Source organism: Danaus plexippus, chromosome 8, assembly GCF_018135715.1.
Source record: "Danaus plexippus chromosome 8, MEX_DaPlex, whole genome shotgun sequence".
In the NCBI taxonomy this organism is placed as follows: Eukaryota; Metazoa; Arthropoda; class Insecta; order Lepidoptera; family Nymphalidae; genus Danaus; species Danaus plexippus.
The window spans coordinates 8,003,571-8,019,987 of record NC_083542.1 but is presented as its reverse complement, the minus strand read 5'-3'; the positions used below and the strand labels follow the sequence as shown (position 1 = coordinate 8,019,987).

General features: G+C 29.3%; 1 protein-coding gene across 2 annotated transcripts in view; it reads right to left on the bottom strand.

Annotated features, from left to right (window-relative positions):
- LOC116771083 (ankyrin repeat and fibronectin type-III domain-containing protein 1) overlaps nucleotides 1-7,466 on the bottom strand; it is a 196,135-nt gene extending 188,669 nt beyond the window's left edge. The window contains exon 1 of one of the 2 annotated variants that reach the window (XM_061521422.1): nucleotides 7,253-7,466. The gene's annotated coding sequence lies outside the window, so the exon portion shown is untranslated. The remainder of the gene's footprint in view (nucleotides 1-7,252) is intronic. The other variant, XM_032662798.2, reaches the window with a different exon arrangement.
- Nucleotides 7,467-16,417: the final 8,951 nt, after the last annotated feature.

Genomic DNA, 16,417 nt, shown 5'->3' with positions numbered 1-16,417 from the left:
ATTTGATCTATTATTTAAGCTTAGAACAATAGACGTGTTGCTTCTTAATGCGCTATTGTTTTGTAAAGAGATCATGCACTCATGAGCTGCATACATCTTGGTGTTCATTCACAGATAATTAATTGACCAATTTGACGGATACAATGTTGGGTTATGTTTAGCCTGAAGCTGATATAAACGAATCTAATCCTAAACATGATAGACGTGAAACAATTCAATAATGCCAAAAGTAGGCTCCCTTGAATTTTCCGTGACGAGATACTTTTAAAGGTCGCGACTTAGGAGATGATAAAACGCTACAGATTATAAATATTACTGGCTGGTTATAAAAAGTCTGTATATAAAAAATATTACACGATGAAAAATAAGGTGATATTAACAAAATATAAGATGAATGATGCCTCGGGAACAATTTAGGTAAAAGGTCAAATAAAGTGAGGTTAAGCTTCTTTTATAACTTTGTGTTGTTTTGATGATATAATATTAATTAGTTTTCTATACGAAATTCTTGTGACGTCATATAGCAATTGTTTGAAATTTTTCTTTCAGTATAAATACGAAATTTATTTGTAAACAACGCGTTAATTTTTGGTCATTTCCTTAGTTTTAAACCACACATTTTGAGTTTGAGGGAATACGGTAAGTTTGACAGTTCTCATTAACTACAAAACTTATAGTAATTTAAAGGCGTCGCTACAAAGTACTCCTCATTCCGAACTTTGTCGAACAGGACTTTGTTGTTTAAACAACTCTTGGCCACATAATAATCAAATCTCTTATAATTAAATTTAAAAAATATGGTCATAACTTAGTTCGAAAGTTAAAAATATTAAAGTGTGTAATCAAGAAATTGCGCCAACATTCTTTAACTTTACCATTATGCTTCGCTAACTAAAAACTGTTAGTATACCGTTTTTTCATCGATAATATTCACATTTATTACATGAATATTTAGACTAAATTTGTATTGTGATAACAGTATGAAAATAATAAACAAAAAGTAAAGAAAAACAAGAGATGTCACTATGGGTGCGAGTTGAATGAGTTAGCGGCATAACTGTCGGTTGTTTACACAACGTGACAAATGGTCCAAGTTTACAGTCTGAACTTCCAAGGCGGTGGAATTGCCTTCTAATAAATGATACCAAACATTTAAACTCCGCCCGTTTTTATATTTATTTATTATATATTCATTATAAACATTCATTTAGAGTAATTTATATTTACAAATATATTTTCTATGTTAATTCGTCAAAATATTCTAATCCTCGTGAATGTGAAAGTGATGACATAAACGCTAGATGGCGCTGACAGCTAGTTATCATATGTGGTTTAAGAATACTTACGATAAATAAGGTATATTTATTTCCTTTCCTTCCTTCTTCCTATTTTAAGTAGAAGCGGAAGAAATCGTGGTATAAAAGTCATCGAAAACTCTTAAATATTTAGTTTAAAATATCGTTATCGTCATTAAGTCTGTAATATTATCCAAAGACGTAATTTGTCGTCAACTGGAACACCACAAAAATAGACTACGTTTGTCATACTAACATATTATTCTTAATTCTGGAAATGACGTAAACATATATATATAAATATAATGCTTTAAAATTAAAAATAGATAGCTTTTTTAGGTTTTAGTTCATAAAGGATATTCACATAGATTTCAAATAATATTGGTAAAGAAAAACGAGTTTATGCAAAGCTTTAAAATTGTTTCTAAAATGCAATCCAAACAAAAAACAGCCATTTTAACTTTGATTCCTGGTACAAGTAGATTCTGCCGCACGAGATTGGATTGCTATCAGGAAAACACATGTTATTTAACAAGCTCTTGTATTCTATTTAAATAGTACAGCTTGTGAGTAGGTGTAATATTCGAATGACGAAAGCTACTTTTCGTCCAAGAACACATCGGCACCCTTAGTCTAAGTTTCCACCGTCACGTTACATACGAAGCGTTTCCCGTCTCTCATTCTAACCCCAACCCAGCCTAAGTTAATAGTATGACGTGCGAAGATTTATGAATGAAAACTATTAGCTCTAAGTAGCGTGACGATACGAACTTAGACTAGCACACAATTGACAGCGAAGTTACGAGTAATATATACATATAACACTAAAACAATATTTGTAACACATCCAGATAATGTTACGTAGGACATCAGATTAATTACTTAACCAACCTGACGGACACAATGTTGGGTTATTTTTAGAGTAACGACATAATAATACAAGTAACAACTAAGTTGTATCAAATTTTAAATTTTGATTGATAAGTCCTGTACTAATGAGATCTAAGATTTTCGCGAGTTTTATTCATTTAAATGAAACTAGTATTATTCGGATATACTACGCGGATTTTATTATTTAAAAATCGGGGATTATGTAGTTTTTAAATAATAAAATCAGCGTAGTATATCCGAATAATACTAGTTTCATTTAAATGAAGTCCTGTACTATCTTCATCCAAACTATCAAATATATCTTGCCCCTTACTAATTTTCTTTTAAAAATAATATTTTTCGAGTGTTATTTAAGTACATAAATAACAAATGGTTTTTATTAATGTGGTGATTTATAGCTTTAGTAAAGTAACTGTTTCCCGCAATTCCGTTCCGTGTAAGGAATAAATACAGCTATCCCTTACCTTATTAATGAAAACAAATCACTTTGTTCTTTGTTAGATCCGAGCTTTGATTTTTTAGACTGATCTCCCGTGACCGTAAAATAATGAAGATGCTGTAGAATCAAGTGTATGATGAGCAAACAGGAGCCGCTCTGCTTGTTGTAAATCTTATTATAAAGTTCTCGACTTTTAAGGTCAATTACTTCGAATTTTATGTTACCGATTGCAATTCATTTCTTCTTTAATCTATGTTTAGTAATAACAAATAAAACTAGTGTAAGTGTAACACAAAACCGACAATTTAAATTGATTTCTATTTAAAAACATATATTAGTGAGTTTTTACAAAAGATAATATCGTCTCATAACGATTTAAAATTATATTACTATCAGTGTATTTCTTAAAAATATTCTTTTAATGATATTAAATAATTAAAACAGTATATAAATTAATAGAATTTTTGATTTTAAGCTTTTTATTCATAAAAAAAAAGAAAAAAAATATTATTAAACGGACATAGTTTTCAGAGAGAATATGAAGGCGCGATGGCTTTATTTAAAAAGAATCGCAACATTATTCCGGAGGTTTCAGATACGAATCCGGCTCGTGTCAAGGCATATTTCATTTTATACTTATTAAATTTCAATTCAAGTACTTCAAATTATGTTAAAAACATGATTATAGCTTCTCAAAATGCTTCCTGATTCCTAGTACAAGAAAGACGAGATCAATGAATCCTATATTTTAAACTCAGGAAATCATAAAACGACGATTAAGTTCAAATGCCATTCCTTCTTTAAAATCAATCTCAATATCTCTTTAAAACCCACACAATCATAAATGACAGTGTAAACCTTCTCTAGTTGTTTTCTCATACTGAGGAGAGTGTGAATTGTTCCTAGTTATTAAATTAAATTTTAAATTTAATTAATAATCTCAGGTTAACGCGGTTATTCCATATCTAACCTGCTTAACGTTTGGCCTGGTCGCACTGGCCGCCAAACTAACTGTTTGACATAGAACTCTGAATTGCCATAATTAAAAAATAAATTATCATAAAAACCCAAAAGAAGCTATAGAAATTAATTAGAACCTTCTGGAATAAATACAAAGAGAAAATATATATTCTGACGATTTATTATAATACTCTTATTATTAACATGTATATATATTTTGCTTAATCAAAATACTATCTTCTAATATAAAATACAAACATACTAGATGAATAGAAAACTAATCCTACATGGTAATTACTATTTACATCTGAGTAGTGCCCTAACTAAGAGTTTACATTTAAACTAAATACCTATAGTAGTTTTCATTCTTATACCACACACATGGTAATATTAACGAATGTATGCGAATAACTTGGATCTGGACTTAAGGTCTCGGGGCAGAATTTTAATTACAATAATGCTAACTAAATTAATGTTCGGCTCAGCAGTAATAGTTTTTCGTAGCATTAAAATCCTTAGCAATGACTGAAAGACAGTCTTCCAATTTTTATTTCATATAAAACCTATTTTATTTAATACTATATTTGTGATACATAGATTATAAGATGTTGCATTTGATTTAGACCATTATTAACTAATTAAGTGTCTATATGATTATAGATTATAAAACCATGGGGTTTACGGACACTCAACGTTATTTATAACATTATTACGTATTACTCGACGTATTAGTTAATTTACGCCAACCGTGATCACGCACGAGCACACTTTCATCACGGTTGCTGTAACAGAACATCGGGCAATATTTAATATATTAATAATAAAATAAATGAAACAGTGTAGCCAATAATATTAGTTACATTGAAAGATTCACTCGCTTAAATATTAGTTATCATTCGTTAAATATCGTTAAAAAAGATAACTGTTTTGTTGAATCGACATCAATGCCGTGAAAACGACAGCATTTGCTTGTTATGACTAGTTCTCTTGTCTTATTTCCTTCAGAACAACATTGAAAAGGAACCATCACAATATTAAAACCATTAACATATTTAAAACAAATCGATTTCCTGTACTCCTTCAATAAAAGTTAATAATTGAGCCTTACTTTTTGCTCAGAAATAGAAATCAATATTATTGCTTTTTTCATTCATAATCTGTATATATTGAATAAAAAAATCTGTTATAATTATTTTAATATAAATCTGAATATATATATATATGTATATAATTGTATATATACATGTATCGGCTATTGAGCCGATGTCAAATAAATAGTACTCACTGCATTTTTCTATTATAAGAAATACATAAAAAAATATCATTCATATATATTAAATACATTTATATTTACTTCAGAAAGGTATCTCTTAAAAATATATATACCAAAATGATATAAACGTGTTCAATTTAAAAAAGATAAATGTAGAGCTATTTTATTTTTTTTATTCATTTATAACATGTCGATATACAAAAAAATAATATAAAAAATTATAATTATTATAATAATACCCTGTGGGTTACTTTTAAAAAGCACTCTTAATAAAAAATAATAATACTTACGAATATTGAAAATGTAAAACAGTTTTAAAATAAGAAAAACATCCGAACAAAAATACGATAATATTTATATATAAAAAAAAGAATAATATCGGCAGAATAAATTGAACACAAATAGGTTTTATATTAACTCGTACTGTTGAAGATCTTAAAAATTTGAATTAAAATCGTTGTATAATTATTTCGTCACAGATGTAACTGATGTAACTTATTTAAAAACTGAACGGTTATTATATTTATTGTAAGCCAGTTATATATTATTATTATAAGTTATTGAACTAAAAAGTATTTACTGTCACAATATATAGAATACGGTTAATATTTTAAACACCATTAAGCTAACACAGATGCGACAATGGCGCCTCCATTTCTGTTGCGATAGAATTTAAATTGTGAAAATGTTTACTTATTCATACTTAAGAGGTACGAAAATGTCCTCATGATGATTTTATTTGCGTATTTATGTTGTGTATATGTGTTGTTCCTTTAATATACAGCATGGAAAATTTTACATGTAGGTTTATAAATCTTTATGAATGTATTATATTATTTAAAATAAATTATTTATTCTAAAAATTAAAATATATAACTTTAAATAATTTGTTTTACCAAAAATTAAGACGTAGTTCAGTAATTAACACATTTGTACATTATTTTTATGTACGCATGTGACTATGAATTTATTATTCTGCCAATGTGAATGTTTAAAAACTTATTAAAACTGAATTCATTGATTATTATAAAATATTCCAATATTTATATCAGACATATTTTATTCGTGTCACATCACGATATTCAAATATGAAATTTCTGGAACACGGCCAAGTCACCTGAAAATCTGATTGTAAAAAATACGAACGCTATCACTACGAATAAACGTGACATTCGGAATAAAAATGAAATGAAACGTTAGAAATAATTTTGTTTTAGATTTTCATAATCGAAAAAAAATATAGAATATTCACAACGATTATTATACATTAACTAATTTCTATTTCGTTCTGTTCTTAATCTAAAAAAAGTCTATGGACTTTTACGTTTTTAAATAACAACTTATAAAACCTTTTTTCATTGTTCATAAAAAATTTTTGCTGTACAATAGGTTGTTAATCTATAAAAAAAAGTAGATTGATGTACTTATTTCTTAACGGAAGTTAAGACCTTGACCGTTACCGCTGGATGAGCGTAATCACCCAGGTTCTGGAGAATATCCAATCTTGGAAAGATAGGAATCCAAAATGCCTATGTTTGAAATATTTATTTTTTTTTCCTTATAAGAACTAAATATTCAAAAATTCATATTAAGTATTTTATTATTGATTTAAATGTTGGTATATTTGTTAAGTTATAAAGAACAAATATTTACTGAAGAGTTGAAATTAAACAATCAAGATAAATGGAAGTCCTTACGTCGCGACAGGGAACTAATAAAAATATATTAACCTGCCAGTCGTCCAGAAACATACTTTATAATTTACGTTCAAAAACAAGTTAGGTCCATTTTTACTATATTCATATTTGTTGTGTTTTGAAACAAAAACTTGTTATTAGAAAATTTGACATTCTATAAAAAAAAATAACAATATTTTCGTAATTTGTTTTAGAACATTTTAGTACAATTTAAATTTTGAAAGTATGATTTTTTAAATAAATACAAAATTACGTACGAAAACTTTTACTCCAGACTGATTAAATTAAGCCAGTAGGGGTAAATTCTCATCCAATATGGCTCCAGGGCGGAAACAGCTAATTCATGCGGGTAGGTACCGTCCCAAGAAGCTAAATAATTGGTTGAATATAGAAAATATATTTTTTTATATAAGACGAAGTGTCGTTTTTATTATTTCAAACTTTATTAATTTTCCCCTTCATAATTATTGTTTACTGAAAATTTTAATTTATATAACACTTTTAAATTAACATTATTGTTATGAAGAAATATTATGAAAATTATAAATACCATTTCTGGCATTTTCAAACCAATGCCCAGCCAATAATACTTAATAAATATACATATGTAACAACATACTTGAGATTAATAACAAGAGTCTAGATTAATGGAAGAAAACAAACCAATTAAGACGACCAATAGCAATAAAATACTCACCTATATCAATAAAAATAAAACGTAACTCCAGAACACTTTAAAAAAAAATCAAATCAAATTCAACCTCCTTGCACAACACCACAGATAACTTAAATATAAATTCGAATTTCGAATCGTAAGTGAGCGGGAAAGTCGCACCGTGCGTGCGTCGGTGGTTTTTCAGCCAAACTGAAGTCCGCCTCTGAATGGACGGAGCCGCGCGCTACGGTCATGCGCGTTCATTCAAATAAACTATTCGTATGTTTAAATGTATGTCGGTATTATTTTTTTTATAATACATTTACTCATAATTCTTCATAACCGTTGAGAAATATTAATAACCTAAATATTAATATCCTTTTATTTGTAATAATTAAGGAAAATTAAGTAATATTATAGCAATAAGGGTATATATAATAATAAGGGTATTACATCTATAAAAACGAGTCTACCCTACTTTTGCTATAGCATCCCACAATATCCGTAAGTTGAACAAAATGTTAGAAAACAGTTAAAAGTTTTATGACGTTTCTGACTATCTAGAATCTAGATCCAAACTAGACTAGACATATTGTTATCTAACCTGACTTTTCTCTTTTTGTTAATATGAACAAATGACCGGACTATCATATACGAAGGGTTTCTCTAATACAATCTATTTGATATTAAACGCGAACGTCTATGAAGAACTGCTAACGCTCCGCATAATCTAACCATGCAATCTTGTGGCAAGCGTATTGAATTTAAAGTATTTTAATATTGGAGGGCTCCATATTACATACATTACAAGCACTAATAAGTACTTAACTTGCAACCCGACTTCGCTTACTTCAATAATATCGGTACTCATTATAATTTGCTGTTTTTAACCGACATTAAAAAAGTATGTTACATAATCTTTAACAGCCATCGACTTCAAAAAGTGATTAGATATTATGAAATTTTACACATTTATTTGTGTATTAAATAAGATTATTGGCATGCAAATAAAATAGTGTTTATATACAATAGGTATTTATTCAAATTTTTTGCTAACATTTAGAATTTATCATTAGATAGTATAAGTTGGGAAATCGTATTTAACTGTAAAATATTGTTTTGCTTTTTATTTCCTGTCTCCTATGTTGTTTATTTTTTTGAAGTTGATTTTTTTTACTTAAATATAATTTTAATTCTAATCTCACTTTATAGTAAAACAAAATGTTTATAAGACTATTTTTTTTTTTGGAACAGTCACATAGCATAAATATTTCTATAAACAAAAATGAGGCCGTTGTTTTGGTCTACTTCAGAGTCTTGTATTAATGTACACATATTTATTTGTTAAAATTTGTTGATGTCAAGATAGTTAATATGCCTAATCATGTCACATTTGTATTAAAATGAAAAAATATCGACCTCCTTATGTACGTACACATATATATATGTAAATTGTAATTTGAATCGTTTCAGCCTGTCCAGGGATAGAAAAATCAGAATAATATCTAAGACTTTCGGGTGCACGTATTTAAATAAACTAAGATTTTTTTATACTAAGACTTTTTTATTATTTTGTATCTACATAATCCGGACTGTTCGCTATCTTTACCACAGCGCGGTTGCTGAATGATAAAAAGTCTTTGCATCGGTAAACTTAGTGTCATTTAAATGAGACGTAACCTCTCGGGATTCCATGGATTCACCGTGCGGGTACCGGGTCCGTCGCGTTGCAGGGAGAGGAGCCTCAACAGTGCTCCAGAAATCTTTGAGGATTAATTTCCAAATTAGGAATGAGGACCTGGCTTTATAAGACATTAGCCTCCTAAACTAATAAAAATTTAGTAAAAAAATAATACGTTTTATTAATAATGGTATTTAAATATGAAATCTTTTAATACGAACTAATAAATAGTTATTACACTTCTGTCTCCCTCAAGCGAGTGTACAGACGATCATAAAATAGTATGACTTTTTTATAAATGATAAAGTGTTTCTCCTAGAAAAATTCAATAATATAAAAAATACTACTTCTTCCTTAAAAGCCACCAGCCCTTACAGAATCAACACAATTGAAATTCATTGATTCTTTATAATTGTGAATTTTTCCTTTAAACCGCTATAGCTTAACGTAACGAGCGGTCGGTGAGAGAAAAACAAAATTATACCACTATCTTAAGTACAAGATTTATGACAGTCCAAACTCTGAAACACTTATAAGACGACTTATAAACAAATGACAATACCTATTAAAATGTTAAATGTTATTTTTTCTTAAAGAAGCATTATCTTCAAAAATAAAGGATTTGGAATTTTCCTTAAATTGATTTATTTTTTTTAAATAAAAATTATGTACTATTTCAGTTATATCTAAATGTATTTGAATTTTTCATAATCGCATAATAAAAGCGACTATTCAATGGAAAAAGTGTAAGAAAAAATAAGTCTATAGCAATATATATAATTTCTACTTATCTAAAATGTCTAAGTAATATTAGTGAATCAATTTGGCTCGTAACAAGAAAACATTGCGATAGTAGAGGAAATCGCAACCACGTAATGATTACATTACTTACGGATCAACAAAATTGGTAATAAGTAGCTATTAATATTATTACCTAATAATGTTGGACAAGAAAATATTATATTCTCATACTAAGTTACTATCGTCATGCTTCATATTAGGCGTTTAGCGTTTCTCATTCAATAACCTGCGTAACATTTACGTGCTATGTTCTGTGTAATGAAAACTGTTTACTCTCAGTAGATTGTGCTGATGGGGACTCTGAATAGGAACACAGTATTCATTATTCTATTTGATACATAACAAAACTTTTTAGATAAAATCTTAACTACAAATAATGAAATTTTAGTTAATGAAAACGATAAAATACCGAAATGAGGAAATCACGAATAGTGCATAAAATTGTTATTTCAAGTTTTTGGGTCACAGTAGTAAAATAGGCAATCTCGCTGACGGACTTAAAATTTTTGTATGATAATGTAATGGCGTGCTTTCAGAGGTGTTGTCTGAAAATATATTTATGTGGCTATATAGTTGTATTCGTTAAAAGCGGGAGACCAAATAGCGTAATGTCATTCTTCTCATAAATTATACTACAATAGATTTCTTCTTGAAAAATTTAAACTTTATTTCAAAAAATATACTAACACATAGTTTAAAGACAAGTAAATTTACATAAAGGAAGCCAATAATAAATTTATCATATAATTGATTAATGAGTTGACAAACAATAATATCAATAAATTTTTAAGAACGGGACAGAATGTATACACACAATGGACAAATCAGGCCACTACATTCGGTTTGATAATTAACAGATCCTAGCTCGTGTAGTCAGGCACTTATCGAGACTAATCCGCGAGGCTATTGAAGTAAAAACATCCTAATTTCAATAGAGAAGCTGGCTGGCAATAATCCACCTATCAAAAATATAAAATACAATGTCAGTGATCACTCTACAAGATCTCATGACGCACTTAGCGTATTCTACGTGCATCCAGAGTAGTAGCTACGCGTGGAAATTAAGAATTCGTTGGCGGTAGATAACAAATAACAAGACTGACTGACAGACCCTCTCATCTCGTCTGTCCGTCCTCACGATTAGTAAAGTAACCGAACAACAGAATTACGTAGTCATGAAATAAGAAAAAACGCGTAGTAGGTATATCAGAAAAAAAAATATCAAAACGTCAACGCTCGTTTTAATCGACTCAAAAAATTACGATGTTCTCAACTCGATTGGTGCTTTTCATGTACACCAATCACTCTGATATATATTACGATTTACAAGTCTCTTTTTAACATAGTACGATTCAGTAGTAAATTAATGTACGATATATTTTTATTATAAATATCAAATAGAATAAAATCATAGAATATAATCAATAGAATATAATCAATAGAATAGAATAAAATCAGCATACAATGACTTATAAATAATTTATCTTAAATAAAATTTAAACATATTTATTTATTAGTAAATATTATGATGAAGACAATAGCTATCGAAATGTATTATAAGGATTGTTAGTACACAATCTATCAGACCCACGGATCACACTTGTATTTGTCTTATATATATATGTTCATGGCAATATTTATACTAGGAAAATATAAGCAATAAACAATAATAATATAGAAAGAATAAAATTTATTAAATAACCATGTTCATATCAAACAATAACGTATTATTCAAGAAAAACTACTTTGGTGGAGTCAGAGCGACGCGTGTTTTTCATAGCCACTACCAACACAAGTTACATTTAACTGCAGTCCAGGGATTGTAACACTGTTTCCAAGCTGAAATCAATATTACTACTATCTTAATATATATATTATGTCTTGTTTACGTCTAATTATGTCTCCCTTCTCATTTTATTAATAGCTATTTTAATATCGTGCTACTGTGTCTTATCTGAATAAAACGTATTCATAGAATTAAGATTGTAAAACTTAAATAAAAACCTAAATAGGTCTGGAATATTAAATTTTATTCCTCACGATAAGAATCTCGTAACAAATGAACGTGATGAACAAGCAACTAGCTACCGCTTGAGATGATTAAGAAAATAAATAAAACCTCCTTCACTTGAAAACATGATACGTCTCTAGTGAGACTGTCAAACATAATTAAGGGTAGAAAATTCTCATCAAGTAAATTTCACTTCAAGTGCTATTTTATGGGTATAATTTGATATTCACTTCTTATCGTATATTAAGACAATAAAACCAGTATTTGTAAGACCTTTCAAGACAAAACTTCGTAGCTTTTTAGGGTTCCGTAGACAAATGGCAAAAAACGGAACCCTTATAGATTCGTCCTGTCTGTCTGTCCACCCGTATGTCACAGCCATTTATTTCCGAAACTGGTGGACCTACACAATTGAAACTTTTTAGGTTGATGTATTCTGGTAACCGCTATTCGAATTTTGAATAAAAATTAATAAATTAAAGGGGTAACCCCCTCCATACATGGAACTGATTAAAAAAAATTTTTTTCAGCTAACCTATACGTGATGGGTGTTTAGGGAAATGGCTTTAAAAAAAACATTAAGGTTCCTACAACCATTTTTCGTCAAAATTATTTGTTTAAAAGATAGAAGCTTCCAAAATGGAAGTTTGAGAGTCCACCCCCTCTAACTTTTAAAATAAGAGAGTGAAAAAACTAAAACAAATATAAGCTGTAGATTGCAGTAGAAACTTTCAACGAACTTTGGTTTGAAGAAGATATAATTATTAGTTTTTAAGAAAGAATCCATTTTCAAAAAACGCATATACAACTTTTTCGTTCATACAAAAGACTATGTAAAACCAAGTTATTTTTTTTTATAAAACATCAATCAAAGTTACAACGCACTACAATAACATTTACATAATGCCATCTACTTGCTGCTACGGAACCCTTCATGGGCGACTCCGACTCGCACTTGTTTAATTTTTATTATACTTTACAAAAATCGGAAATTCAGATTAAATTCAAAACATACGATAAATTAAACATGGATTAGTCTAACAAACAAAAAATAAGACAATATAAACAATTTTTAAATCACACAACAACTTAATATCTTAAACGTTATACTTATATAAATATATAATTATAATATATAATATTATAATTAGCATACATTAGAAATATATCCGCTGAATGCGTTATCTAAAAATGTTACTTTCAACAGAATTTTTCAAGTAGGCACATAAAACATAAGTGAAGCTATGATAAAAATAACAAACCAAAAGAAATATATATTGAATACAAAGCAAAGCATTACAATAATCATCCAAAAGCTTTTTAAATTACAAAATAATCAAAACCATGTAAACCTAATTGTCAATGGGAAAAATTGAAATAAACAAACGCGTTTTACCAAACAGATCCCAAGACGTCATACATCCACATTAAACTGTCAGATGTAGGTAGGTATACATTTAGTCGTAAGGTTTGGGATCGTCAATGCTTTGGGGCAAATGAGGGCTCCTGCTGGCGTGTTACAATAACGGTTCGTTCACCCCGAATGTTATAAACCCAATGCACTCGAGACTACGACAGCGGCGATATGTAGACACTTATATGGTATTTAGCGTTTTCATAGAAAACGATGAATCATTTCGTTTTATATAAAACGTGATCGATTTAAAACTGAATGTATAGATGTGTGAATGATTTAGAATGAATTTAATACTTTTGTAAAGATTTATATATGTTATAATTGATATTTATTCAAAATATCTATTATTTGTATTGATAGAAAAATAATAATATTTAGAGAAGATTGTGTTTAGTATTTTTTCAAACATACGTAAAATAAATGAAACTAGTATTATTCGGATTTACTACGCGGATTTTATTATTTAAAAACTACATAATCCCGACGTTTCGGTTACTTTGCAGCAACCGTGATCACGGGCAGACGATACGTATAATACGTAAATATACGTAAAATAAGATATCAATGCCAAAAACAGTGTTAAACGTACACTTCGTGGAAACCATGTCCGATCTGTGATCGCCACAAAACAAAGCATTTACTCGAACTACCATAATAATCTGTCATACTTACAACAAATAAAGAATAGTCGTAACATATTTCGAAAATTTACTATGAATTGTAAGTAAAAAACAATAAACACTAGTGACTAGACTAAAACTAAACTCGACAACAGACAACATTATATAAATATGTATGAATATGTTAAAATTGTGTTACAACCTGACAGCACTTTGCACTGGCTTCAGTGACTACCCTTAGCAGGAGTTTTCCACGTAAAACTAACAACAGACAGTTCCTAGTTTCTCATCAAATGCTCCACACACTCACGCACATGACACCAACCAACGCAGTACATACTCATACATTAAAAACTGTTTAGTTTCACGATGCACACTCGTGGTAGGGATTCAGGATGTGGACGTTTTACGTACTTTGTGATGAAGCGTATTGTCGCTTCTTTTACTTTGCCTTTAAAGCTATACTGCTTTTAGTTGTAACGAAACTCAAAACTTGCGAAGACCATTTAAGAACTAGTTTTATTATGGTTTATGTAAATGTAAAAATATAATTACTAATTTTAGAACATAATTTATTTCTGTATTTATCTTAATATAATTTTATTATATATAAATCTGTGTGACCTAAACGAGGAATAACGGAATTTACAGGGTTCATGTAGTTTTATGAATGCAGCCAGGAAGGCAAAAAATACACAACGCTCGTAAAAAAAAAATCCACTCTTCGTCTTGGAAGAAAATCTCTCAACATTAAAATATGATATCACTCGAAATCAGAGTTCCGAACAACTCGAAGTCCTTGTGTGTTAAAACGATCAACGAAATCTCCTTCGTAATCTTTTTTCAAATCAGTTATGGTGTTGTCGTAATGAATTAAAAGATAATTGAAAAAATTCAAATTGAAGAAATGCAAACATTAACATATCGTTACTCTTTTAAATTATAAGTAATAAATATGTTTTTAAATTTTAGAAATAAAAATTAAATTCTCCTCGTATACATTCGTCAGTAAGAAGTGTTTAACTAAAGCTTTATTATGTGAAAGTTGGCAACGAGCAGACGGCTTACTTGATGTGCGGTAGTCACCGTCGCCCACGGACATCTACAAAATACAAGGGGCTGTTGCGGATACGTTGCCGACCTTGATTGTGGAAGAGGAAAAGGGCAACTGGCTCTCTCACTTATCGGACGAAACACAGACATCAAAGACTACTTTACGCCGATCTTAAAAAATCATAACCTGTATTCATATATGATAAAATTTCTCCAATGAAAAATTTACGTTACTCAATGCATTTCATCTTTATCTACGAGGATTCTTCTGCGTAGATAACAGATATACATAGTAACTAGATTCTGTCTATCTACAACGTTGTCTTTGGTCTTGAGTTCAGAGGGACATGAATAATGTATATTTAATGTAATAGTTATGTTAACCAACTGTCAGAAACATTTGACGTCTGTGTCATGTCATTATAATGCAACTGTATGCTTAATCTGTGTTTAGATTGTTACACTACATACGAACCGTTTCCCGTTTCTCATTCAATAATAAATAAATAACCTATGTAATACTATAAAGTGTGAAGAATTATGAATGAAATACTGTTAATGCTTCGTATGTACACAGTATGCAAACTTGGGATAAGCACACTACTGTTTCCGCGCATACACCACGGAGCGAAAGAATAAATATGTGTTATACTCATGTCTGAGCTACATGTAAAAAAAACGTTCTGTATATTTTAGACGAAAAGCAACTGGTATCCATATATTTCTCGAATTTAAAATATTTAATAACTTTTCTATTGTTTAACAGGCGTGGCTTGTTTTTTTTAACCCAGGATTACGTTACACACGCAATTAAAGGTTTTGTTTTGTTATTGCTAATCTAATGGATATATTATTTTTAATTACAAATGTTTATTCTTACCAAAGTTAGGTTTGATAATACGAAGTTTACTCTTCCATAAAATTTCGGTCATAAATACACTTTCATCAACCTATCGGAGCCCACTGCTGAGAAAATTCCTATTCTCAGATAGAGAAAGTTAGAGCATTTATCACCATCCTTGCTCAAAGCGGAATGGCGATTTCTAACTTAAAATTTCAAATTATAGGTCCAGGTTTCCTCACAATGTTTTCCTTCACCGTCCGTCAGTGGTGTATAAATACTCTTAGAAAGTAAATATGACTCGGAAATCACATTGGTGCTTGCCAATACGCTTCTACTAAATTCACTCTAACATATAACTTACAATACAAATCACTTGCAAAGTATACGATTTGTAAAGCTTCTGGGAAGTGGAATGTTGTTAAGCAATGTTGAACATAATTTTTTTAACATTAAACCAATGTTGACCATTTTAGAACGGGATTCGAACCTGCGACTTCTGAGACCTCAATCTTCTGAGATTCCAAATTAAACTATTTCTCTATGACTCGAGAGGGCCAATAATAATATTGTGGTGAAAACATTGTTTCGTTAATATTATATATTTTCATCAATGTAAGCTAAATGTTGTTGAGGTGCATAGTTTTTAACAAACCCTCAATATATTTACCGTTTAAACAGTGTTCTTATAATTTATTATAAAATAATTGCGACCAAAAAAAAAATATATAAAAACAAAAAAAAAGGTTAGTAAAAGTCCATTTTTAATTTAAAACACATCAA